Source organism: Mauremys reevesii, linkage group 6 (assembly GCF_016161935.1).
Source record: "Mauremys reevesii isolate NIE-2019 linkage group 6, ASM1616193v1, whole genome shotgun sequence".
NCBI lineage: Eukaryota > Metazoa > Chordata > Testudines > Geoemydidae > Mauremys > Mauremys reevesii.
The window spans coordinates 58,264,489-58,276,734 of record NC_052628.1 but is presented as its reverse complement, the minus strand read 5'-3'; positions in this window follow the sequence as shown (position 1 = coordinate 58,276,734).

The following is a 12,246-nucleotide window of genomic DNA, read 5'->3' as shown; positions in this document are numbered from 1 at the left end:
TCTAAAATAACTTTTAGGCATAAAGCTCATGAATTAATCATTGTTTTAATCTAATGAAAGCTGAGCTGTGCTACATCCGCTGTGTCACCTGCTACCTATTTCTGTCTTGGGTATTGAGATTGCTGTATATAACAAGGTTATATTTTTTTTTCCACAAGTACTGGGAAGGAATTCAGTTTTAAGAAATAAACCTGCCTTCTGCAAAGAGTGGCTGGTATGGTAGTAGCAAATGTATCGGTTAGATGTGGGTTCTTTTCACTCTGTGTGTGTGTGAGATGTTCTTACAGAGGTGTACATGAAAACCAAATATCCCATTACAAAGAGGACGAAAATTATGCAATTTGGATTCTGTAGCTACACGTCAGATATTCAAAAGCATTCCTAATGTCTCTTTTCTTCATCTGATGAAGAGTGATTAGGATGCTAGCCAGATACCCGGGTTCAACACTCACTTGTAGCACAGATTTTTCCTGCATGATCTGAGCCCTGTGAGTGGATCTTCAAAGGCATGTATGTGGTGTGGCAGAACGGAGGTGCTTGGGGAATTGGAAGTGACCCAAGGAAATATTGGAGGGTCAGTGGAAGGAAGGACATTGATAACTATGGGAGGGAAGAGGAAGCTGGACACCAAGAGAGGATTAGAACTCCAAGCCCCGATTTAAATCTAAACCATTGGGCCTCAGCCAGATCCCACTTTTATAACAAAGTTTCCAGTTTGACTGAGAAGTGTGGAGATTAAATTACTACTCAGAAGTCAAAATGTACTCAGCTCAAAATCCCACAAAGGATCTTCCTGATTCCTAACTTTTTCTGTAACCACGATAACAGCCTTTGCTGCAAGCAAAGGAGAACCTGTGAAATTATATGATGCTGAATTTTATCTAGAGACGTTGTTAGTATTCAGAGGTGAGTTTGGGGTCTCTAAAGGGAAAGATGCCCCTCAACCTGTAGGAAGGACTAGCATTTGCATACCCCTGCCCTTTACATAACCTGCTTTCTGAAGCCAATCTATGAAATGCCAATTCTGGAAGAGAGTACCACCAGAACAACATTACCGTGCAAAAAGCAGTAATTTGTTGGCTCTGCGATGTTATTCTCAAAAGTAAAGTTGTCTCAAGCACCAGAGGTGGTTCTAGAAATTATACCACAACTTGGCAAGGATTTTGAGTGTAGATATAAGTGTAGCTATTTCAGTATCTACATATCTAATTTGATCTTTTCTATTGCCCATACTTTACAATGAGATTCTGTGGAGTTGCTTTACATATGGATGGCAATATAAAACAATGGAATCTGTTCTAAAGGGGCACTGACAACTTGAATGTTCTGAAACTATCCAAATGCCAAAAATCTGAGATTTTAAAAATCAAGAGTTTTTTGGATGAGTGCCAAACACTATTAATACCACCAAACATGATCCCCCTTTCCTCTCTGTGCACATCTCCCTGCTGCCTCTTCAGGTTCAGTTTTGCTGCTGTTGTTGTTACTGCTAAATGCTTTCATGCAGGGCCTAGAGAAGAAAGTGCATAAGAGCTTCCTAAGATCTGTACAAGAGAATGATGTCTTCCTGCTCTAGTGCATGAGACAGGAAATGTGACTTCCCATCAACAGGAAAATTTCCTATTCACAAAATGCTGTCAAATGCACTTGGTAAACAAAATGAAAACCAGAGAAAAATATTAATCTCTTTTGCTTATATTTTATGCAGTTCTTGCAACAGTAACTGGTACACAGTTTTAGATGGCAATGTGATTTTCAAGATAATGGTTTCCCTTTAGGTGACCACTAAAGAGTCTACAAAAGTTGATTGCTTAGTGGAAGGAGCTTTCGACTAAAGGAGCAGCAGAATTGCATGCAGTATGACTGGAGATACTTTGAATTGCTCAGTTAAGACTGGAGGTTGCCTGTATAGTTTTCTCCCAAATAACATTACTATTAGGATGACCAGATGTCCTGATTTTATAGGGACAGTCCCGATATTTGGAGCTTTTTCTTATATAGGAACCTATTACCACTCACCCCCCGTCCCAATTTTTTATACTTGCTATCTGGTCACCCTAACTACTATTCAGGAGAGAGACAAGCTTTCAAGCTTACACAGAGCTCTTCTCCAGCTCTATGTAAGCTTGAAAGTTTGTCTCTCTCACCAACAAAAGTTGGTCCAATGAAAGAAATTAACTCACCTGCATTGTCTCTTTAATATCCCAGGACCAACATGGCTACAACAATACTGCATACTCTTATCATGTAATATATGCAGGAAATAAATGTATGGTAATAGAGAAATGAATGTGGAATGCAATATATTGTAAGTAATGTAAACGGCATTGAGCTAGATTTGCTATACTCGCATTTTAGTAGGGAAGAGTCATTAAAAAAAAAAAGATGAGAGGAGAAAGCAAAATGTCCACAGTGATTCAGAGATGAGCTGATATGGCTTGACTTCTATATTGATTTTTGTTTCTTCCTAGCAACATGACTTCATAGTGATTATATAAAAATACAAAGGAAACTGAAAGCTGCTGTGTTGCTCTTCTTGTCAAAAAACAGCAAAAATTATTCATGGAAATGTCATTAAATTGGTTTTTGGAGATTCCGACATTAAAATGCAAAATTAGACTATTTTATCAGTGAGAAGTTAAATGTAAGAGCCTTCTTGTATCTGAATTAGGCGTTGTCCTTTAATTTAACTAAATAAACCTGTATATGGAGTCCTGTTCAAACATATCACAGACAGCAAACATTCTCCTTTTGTTGAACAAAATGCAAAAGAGATAGTGGGTGGAAATCAGCCTAGAAAAACACACGGTCCATCATAGCCTATTTCAGATAGGAGAGAGTTTATTGAACAGCTGTATATATTTTCAAGGAAAGGGGAATATTTTCACTGGTATATTTCCAGATACTGCAGCAACATTATCAGAAGCACATCTTCTGGAAGAGGTTCTAGGGATAGTTAGTTAATGTGGTGGTGGCTATTGCTAGAAGAATACTGAAAAGATTGTTCACAAACATTTGTTTGAAGTTTTAAATCAATGTGCTTTGATGTTGTTTAGCCTTTGTATTTGTTTTCCATGCATATTGCAGTTGAATGAGTTCCCTGGCAGGTATGATTTTGCCAAGAGCTGAGCACCAGCATCCAGGAAGGGGTCGAGTGCCTTCAACTTCCATTGGAATAGAGAGATTGATCCTATAGGGAACTGTGTTCCATTTTGTTTGACTTTTAGGATCAGACCCTCAGAGAACTGTGCTGTGCTTTTGATGGTTTACCTCAAGAAAGATGCTATATAGCTAAAATTGTTCTTCTCTGGATCTTTTCCATGAAGATAGCTAGAAGTACTGCAGCATTTCATATGATGGGAGAGAATAAAATCTAGGATTATTTAGCATGAAAAAGATGAATTATAAGGGTGTTAACTGAGATACGGTATTTAATCTGAAAAGGAAACTGATCATTCCCTCTCTTTTATGCTACCTTATAATACAGTATCAGAATGAGTCAGGCAGTGACATTTAAAGCAGGTACATTTTAAAGTAATAAAAGGATATACTTTTTCAAACATCCTGCAATCACGGTGTGGGATTTAGTACCAAAGGTGGTCATGGAGATAAATGCTGACATCAACATTGTGGATTGTAAAGCTTTCTCCTTTCAGTCCACCCACCCTCCACCATTTGATCTTCTCACCGAAGTCTCTTTTTTAAAGACTCCAAAAGTGGGCAGGAGGTGAAATAGCCCATTCCTTCATTATTTTGTTCAGATAGGCCGAACTTTGAACATACCAATTTTGGTCCATTAATTTCTGATTCCATTCTCCTTTGTTTACAAGTCATGGTCTTATAACAGTCTTTGGATGGTACCAGCAGGCATTCTTGTTTGGACTAATTCAGTCTTTTTGTCTTTAACTGTTGCTGACTTTTATAAATTATTTTATGTAACAGGTTGAGTTGGACTTTTGTCACATTGGACAAGTTAGAGTATAGGTCTCTGCACAACAACACTGCCTTGTGCAGTGGGGCCCTGGTCCCAGACTGGGGCCTCTGGACACTGCTTCAATACAAATATGAAGTAATAATTCAATAGTGAAGATACAAACTGCTCACCACAGGAATCAGGAAGAAATTTCTTTCTTCCCTCATTTTACAGTATTGCACAATTGACTGGGTACGTTATGGGTTTTTTCCTTTTCCCCTGAAGTATCAGTTATAGGCCAGGCTGGGGGCCGGATGCCAACCTACAAGGACTGCTATAGAAAAGCTCTGTAGTGTTAATACTGTATATTGAGAACAAGAAAAGCCTAGTTTGCAAAAATATTACCTTGCTTATTACACAACAAAAAAGCCACAGTAAAAATACTTCCTATTTACATGCATCACCAGTAGTGCTCACTGAAGTGTAATCTATTGTGCATAATCTGGCATATATCTAATCAGCAAATCTAGTTGTCATGAATAGCTTTCTTAGAACTATAATTGGTTACCAATGCTGAAACCTTATCTCAAGAAGTGTTTAAAATCTGTGCTCCAATAGTCAGTTATGCTTCAGTAGTTCAAACTACTGTAATTTTCAAGATGGGTTTTAATCATTTGATATAAATCAGCATTTGACTTTTTAGATTAAAGTGCACATATACTCATTGAAGGCTATATGTTGCTAAGTGTTACTTAACAGTACAATTTGGATAATACATGGAGATGGAAATACCATCCTGCGGAGGAGTGAAGTTCACATGCAGGCCTTGCCTATATACAAACTTGCACAGGTTTAGCTACACCAGTGCAAACTCCTGTGTGGACACTCTAAGGCCTGGTCTACACTAGGGGCGGAAGGGGAGGTGGATCGATCTACGTTACACAACTTCATTTACATGAATAACATAGCTGAAGTCAATGTTCTTAGATTGACTTACCGTGGTGTCTTCACCACAGTGAGTTGACTGCTGCTGCTCCCGCATCGTCTCCACCTGTGCCTCTTGTGGCGGTGGAGTACAGGAGTAGATGGGAGAGCGTTCAGGGATTGATTTATCGCGTCTAGACTAGATTGCTGCGTGCCAATCTGGCGGGTAGTGTAGACATACCCTTTTTTCAGTTTTCTGTGGCTTATTGTGGTTCAGGGCCAGCTCTAGGCACCAGCAAACCAAGCACATGCTTGGGGCGGCACAATTCCAGCAGCGGCAGTTGCGCTCTCGGAGGTTTCTTTGTTTGTTTGTTTTTTTGCTTGGGGCAGCAAAAAACCTAGAGCTGGCCCTGTTTTGGTTTAGTATAAACCTGTTTCTAATCAACATAAACTACACCAAAATAAAGTCAGTTTAAACCAAAATTAGAATGTCCACACAGGAGTTTGCCCCAGTTCAAATAAATTGGTTTAAATTCACACCTTTTAAATCATCCACATATAGTTACACTGGTGCAACTCTACATATGAACAAGTCCTCAGACTTATTGAAATGGAGCTACCAAAATGGTGGTCAGATACAATGGTCATAGGCAAGATATAAGAGCTTAGCTAGTGGAAAACATAGCAACATCATAGGAAATAGAAGTGAAATACATTCAAGCTTCACTCCATCCATTGAATGAGAAAACTAACATGTCCAGCCACCCTTAGCGTGATGACAAATAAAGGGTTGTTATAGGTGACTGGGTGCTACCATGTAATGATTGGAGTATAGCAGAACTACCATGTGATGATTGTAGTACTGTAGTAAAAACAATCTGCATAAGATAAATCATTCATGTTCCCCTGTATCTGTACAGATCTGACAGATTTGTATTAGACCTGGCGGAAATATTTTTAACCAATTTTTTCATTGAAAAATGCCCTTTATCCAAATTGAAAACTTTTGCAAAAAAATGAAAATTTTCATTTTTCATTGATATTTTTATTTATTTAAATTGAAGACATCCTTGAAATGGTTAATAACATTTTTGTTTACTTAAAGCTGGGGTTTTTTGGTACATTTTTTTTCCATTTCCTTTCATTTGTCTCTCAAAGTGTAGTTGTTTTCCATTTGTTTCTTCTCTCTACCTCTTCCCTCTTCCATTACATATTGCTTATCCTTTATGTGGGGGGTTAAGAAGATCTTACTACTAAATATATGAATGGAAAGCACTATATAAGAAGTATTATTTATTTATTTGGCTTCTTAAAATATTTTGCACAAAAATTGCTTTTTAAAAAAATTAAACTTTTCATTAAAAATGGTTGAGATCATCATTTTGAATCCGACATGAAGTTTTCTGCTAGATTTCTAATCAGTATTTAATCAGTTATTTATGAAAATAATTTTTAAAACCATAATTGAATGTACTGAAATTTTAAAATGTTCATAAATGACGTTGATACATACAATATGACATTTAAATTAAAATATTAATAGCTATTGCAAAAAAAATTAAATAAAAAACCGGGATCATTTCAAATCCTATGCAATGGAAAGAACTTCAAAATTACATTTTTTTTCACATTTCCCCATTTTTTTAACGAGCTCTGTTATTAATCATGAGACCAGCAAGTGAACCTTCTGCATGACCTAGTGTCTAGAAATCAAACCATACCTTCTTTTGGCTTTGTCCCTTCCTCACAATAAAGTCACTGCTGCTTGTCAGTTCCCTTTGTGTTTTACACAGTCCTGCCAGTGCATTTTCCATACCTTTTGGTTGAATTAACTTGAGACTTTAAATAAACAAAAGTCTACAGGTTGCTAAGAATGGAAAGATTAAGGTTGTTCACCAACTGCTTCCTGCTTGTATACACTGTATGCAGTGGGTAATGTGTGGTGTCATTAAGCCCATATTCCAATTGCATGTGTGGCTGGGAGGGCATGTTTGTGTTTCATTTATTCAGATACTGTTAGACATCCTCAGTGTTCATCTGCAGGAGAACTGAAAATGTGTCATGCACTATTACACAAGCAAATTTAATGCCCCAAAATAAACATGCACTATTAGTTTGCAGGCAGTAATTGAAGTAAAAACAGGTGTTTCCTATATTCTGTGTGATTGCCTACACATATGGCTTCTTTTATATTAGCCTTCAATTACTTTGTAGTGTTAGCTCCAGCTCAAAAAGAAATAGTACTGATTATAAAGAGTGGGGTTTAAGAGTGTGCTTTGGTGTAGAGCCAAATTAAATCTAAGCAGGATGGGCCTTTTAATATTGAAATAATTAAACTAAATGAGCACACAAATTTTGAGCCACCAAATTATGTTTTTTGCCACTGTAGTCATCTAATTTCTTGATTTGACTTAGCAAATTAAGACTAAATGTAACATCTGGTACGAAAAATCCTGCTTATCTGTTAATTGGTATTAACATTCTATATTTGCACTCTAGAATCAATAAAAATACTATAGACACCAATGGGCATTTTTAAATTTTCCAGTAGAAAGTCTTGTTTTTCTTTTGAACCATTTAGCTCTTCTTAGCTCTTCTAAGATATCGTACTTGCTTTGTAGAATCAGTGACAAGAACTACAGAGTTTATCTTTTTATAATACTGTACTTTTTTACAATGAATCTGTCATCTGGTTTAAGATATTCAGACAAGACAATGTTGAAAAGCCCAGAAAAGCTTCAGGCTCTAACCTAGAGATCTAGCTCATTAGGGAACTACCTAAATACTCAGTGTGAAAATCAGAGGTATTGAACAACACTGACATAAAGCTCCAACTTGCACTACCCTGGTGTTGCTCAGTGCATGCCACTAGGTGCGGAGTTATGAGAGCTTGTAATGGTTACAACTGTCCAAACACCTAAATCAGGTGTAACATTTGTCATCTGACAAAAAAATATTTATTAACCATGGCCCCCTCTCTACTGCATTAAAAGCAAGGAAGACGTGTCTTGTCCAAGCCTCTATGTTTGCTGTATGTGTCTGCATGAGCACCCTTGCACTGATCCATGCAGCCAACTTTTGCTGTCAAATTACATCATGGTACAGTACAAAGGATCAGTAATACCCCCAAGGATGTGCTCCATTGTCTCTTTATGAATAAATCTTCTCTTGCTTACCAACAAGGTTGCTAACAGTTTATCTAGGAGGAAAGAACAATATTTTAGCTTAGTGGATTCTAATTATTGAAATAAGGCCCATGTGAGCAAATAAAAATGCAGAGTTCCATTCTACATACGCAATTGACTCAAATGTATGAAGTTACATCAGGACTGAATTTGCCCTATGTGTTTCACTTTATGACTGTTTCACAAAGAAATGTTGATATGCTCATGATTGTTCCTTACAAACAGTATTTCTCCCACCCCAAAACATAAAATGCAGGCATTCACTTGAAGATGTGTGATCCTTTCAACAAATCTGGGTCAAATTTCAAGTTCTTATCAAAACCAGAAACAAGGTAAGTTTTACTTGGCGTCGGTTTTCATTATGAAACTTGCGTAAGTATGATTAGCCCATATTGTGGTAGTGTTCTCCAAATTATACAAAGATGAGGGAATTTCATTGATCTCTTTGGACATTCCTCCAAGGTGTTTTGATGATTGATGACTGGTTTCTCATTCTGACAAGTCTGACTGTTTTGCTGCTGTGTCTTAAGTGTGTTTATTATCTTGTAATCAGTATCTTTGATAGATGACAGGCTGCCATTGATAGGGGTTTGCAGTCTTCTGGATCTGCCAGACCTATCATTTGTGGCAGGTTTTGACTGGTGTTTTTGAGTGATATCTTGAATGGGAAAGCTTATGGATCAAATTTGCTGCTAGTGTACACAGGTGCAACTTCACTGATGTCAATGGAGTTGAGCCCCATGACACTAGCAATGAATTTGGCCCACCGTCTATAGCAGAGGTAGGCAACCTATGGCACGCATGCTGAAGGCAGCACGTGAGCTGATTTTCAATGGCACTCACACTGCCTGGGTCCTGGCCACCGGTCTGGGGGGATCTGCATTTTAATTTAATTTTAAATGAAGTTTCTTAAACATTTTAAAAACCTTACTTACTTTACATACAACAATAATTTAGTTATATATTATAGACTTATAGAAAGAGACCTTCTAAAAACATTAAAATGTATTACTGGCACGCGAAACTTTAAAGTAGAGTGAATAAATGAAGACTTAGCACACCACTTCTGAAAGGTTGCCAACCCCTGGTCTATAGTGTGCGTCATCAATTGTAGTGAGCACATCAAGAAAGAGAGCATAAAGTGCATCAATATATAGAATACATTACCATTCTCAGATGAAATTTGTTCCAGTGTTTCAATCCCATCGAAGGCCCTATGGAGCATATAAGCCATATATTAAGATGATTGAAATGGTTCATAGGGGGCCTTGTTCAGGCTTCTTTCGTAAAGGGTTGAATTTCAGACATAATATACAGAGATGCACATACTTTTTTGAGATTTTGTACTTGGAGTTAAACTCAGGCCAATAATGTCTATTAATGAGTTTATTTTATTTTCCATACTTTTATGGATCATCTGGTTAAACTATGGCTTCTTGTAATTTAGCAACTTCCATTTCTTCCTTCAATTAAAGACCTACAATCGATGACACTATTTCTCATTCACTGATTATTTATTTTCTGCCTCTTCAGAAAATAAAACAGGAATATGTATATGTGACATCAAACCACAGATGTATGCTCCAGTGCTGTGGGCACAATTTGAAAATCTAGCCATTTGAATGACTGGAAACTGAGTTTCCTAGGGTGCGGGGGGGTGGGGAGAGAGAGAATGTAGCTCTTTCAGAGTTGGAAAGGGAGTACTATTATCATCTGTAAGATATATGGAAGATGTATTTTCTGATTGTAACTATTAAGATTTTGTAAGAAAAATTCAATATAGAAAAAAGATAGTTGGCTGCTCTGTGTTCATACGATCTGGAATTAGTATTTCACCTTGGCAGCTTCAAATATTTCTGTTTTCTCAAGTAGTCATGGTGATGACATGCTCTCCATTATAACATTCTTCAAGTGCAAAACATAAATCGCTTCTACATGAGACCATTCAGAATTAACAAATAAACAGGGCTTGATTCTGAGTGGTGCTAAGCACCTATATATCTCAGTGAAGTCAATGGAGGCTGTAGGTGTTTAGCGCCTGTCATAATCAGACCTACTGTATAGTTACTGACACTAGCCAGTTCAGTATATTCAGCCCTTGGTGTGATCAGCACTCACTGCTTCTGTTGGAATATAATGTCTTCATTTTCCTGGACTGCTACCTTAAGGGTTTTTTTGTTGCATTGTTATCTTTGCGCTGTACAGACCTTTCTTAATTGCAGTAATCACCCAAAGCAGTTCCTTGGACTACTTGGAGATATATATATGTGTATGTTCTTTCCTTTGTATCAATACTACAACCTCTCACACAAATTGCTTTTTGGCTCCTACTCTCCCTCCTCCTTCAATGCAATTTAGGATGTGTTTGTCACTAAACATTTAAACAGTTCAACAGAAGCAGTTTCTGTGTGCTAGTGGTTAAGTCAAAGACGCATAAGGGTGCTTTTGATTGACACTACAGCATCTCTGTTGCAGGCTGGTTTCAAAACATAGATGTATGAGTGGAGATTGGAAGATAAATCTGCAGTTTTGCATTGTTTACTTAATTCTGTTGTATCTTTAGCATGTATAATATATGCGGAAGTTTTGTTGCCCTTTTTGACCTGAGCAGCTAGTCAAGTGTTGGGGCTCTGGCATGTTCCAGGCAGCAGTAGAAACTGAGTGAGCCTGGTATTCTCTTTGATGCAATCTTGTTTATTTATCAGGAATGAACAATGTCCTGCTTCTCCAAACGCAGGAGGAACCAAGAACAAAAGGAGCAGATTCTTAGCTTAAAGCCCCAAGCCTCTTAACCAACAGACCCAAAAGCTCTCTCTAGCTTTTTGCAGGATCACACTGTGCTCACAGACTACAGCTTGGCTTTCTTGCTTTTTGCCTTTGTCCTCTCTGTTCTTGTCTGTTCTCAGTTTTTGTGTGTTCTCTTACACATCCACTCACATGCACCTGGTCACAATACCCAGTAGAAACCCCTGCCCACATGGTGCTAGTTTCTGGACAGACTCTTTAGGGCTTGTTTTAGGTGTAGTCCCTTAACTGTCTCGTATAACTATTTTAAATGAATGCTGCATTCACACATCAGTGTGAACAAGGTTTTAACTCATCTCAGAAAGGTATGATAGTATGTGCAGACACCTAGATTTTCCCAGGTGGTCTCTGTTCCTGTGTACATATTTTCTGTAGATGCAGAAATGTACATTCAAATATGTGGTCAGTGCTGAAAATCTGGCCTAGAATCTTTAAAGGCTTATTTACAGGGACATAGGGAAAAAAAGTGAAATTCTGGTCCCACTGAAATCAGTGATAGTTTTGCCACTGAATTTAACAGGGAAATGATTTCACCCACTGGATGAAATGACTATTTTAGTATTATATTTACCTGAAGGTCTTGGAGCAATTTACCAAACATAAATGAAATATTTCTCAAAACATCCCTATGAGATAGGCATTTACATAAGGAAACCTAAAGCACAAAGAAATGAAGTGATTTACTAGGTCAGTTAGAATCAGAACTGAGACAAGAGCCTAAGGTCTCCTGCCCGGGGGCCTGATTTTGTCTTTTTACACTGGTGTTACACTGCTATACTTCTTTTGACTTCAGTAGCGTTACTCCTGATCTATGCCAACTTGAAAATAAAATCAGGGCCTGAGGGTTGAAATCCTGGCCCCATTGAAGTCAACGGCAAAATTCCCAGGGACTTCAGTGGGGTCAGGATTTTGCCCAAAATATTTAGATACTACAGTGATGAGCACAGTAAAAATGTGAAGATAAACAAATTCCTAATTCTGTACTTTGACCCTAAGACCATCCTTTGCCTCAAGAATTTTAATGATTTTTCTTAACTTATGGACTGAAAAATGATCCTTTTCATTAATCTTTCTCTGTCCAAAGGTTGATCTTATCTCTGCCCACCTCCTATGCCTTTCAAGAAAAAAAGTCTGCTGAAAAATGAAAAGTAATATGGGTTTAGAAAATCAGTTTGTCTTTACATTAAATTGAAGTTGTGTATTTAGAATTTTTTTTTTAAATTGGTCTGATTGATTGTATATTAGCATATATTTAGCTATAGTACCACTGGGTACATCATGGAATAAACACATCTGTCGCTCATAAACAGTGCAAAGTCATGATGTTTATGGAGCATGAAACAATTATTTTTGGCTTCACCTGATTCTGCTGTACAGGCTATTGCTTTTACATTGCATTATTATTAGACAGAAATATAA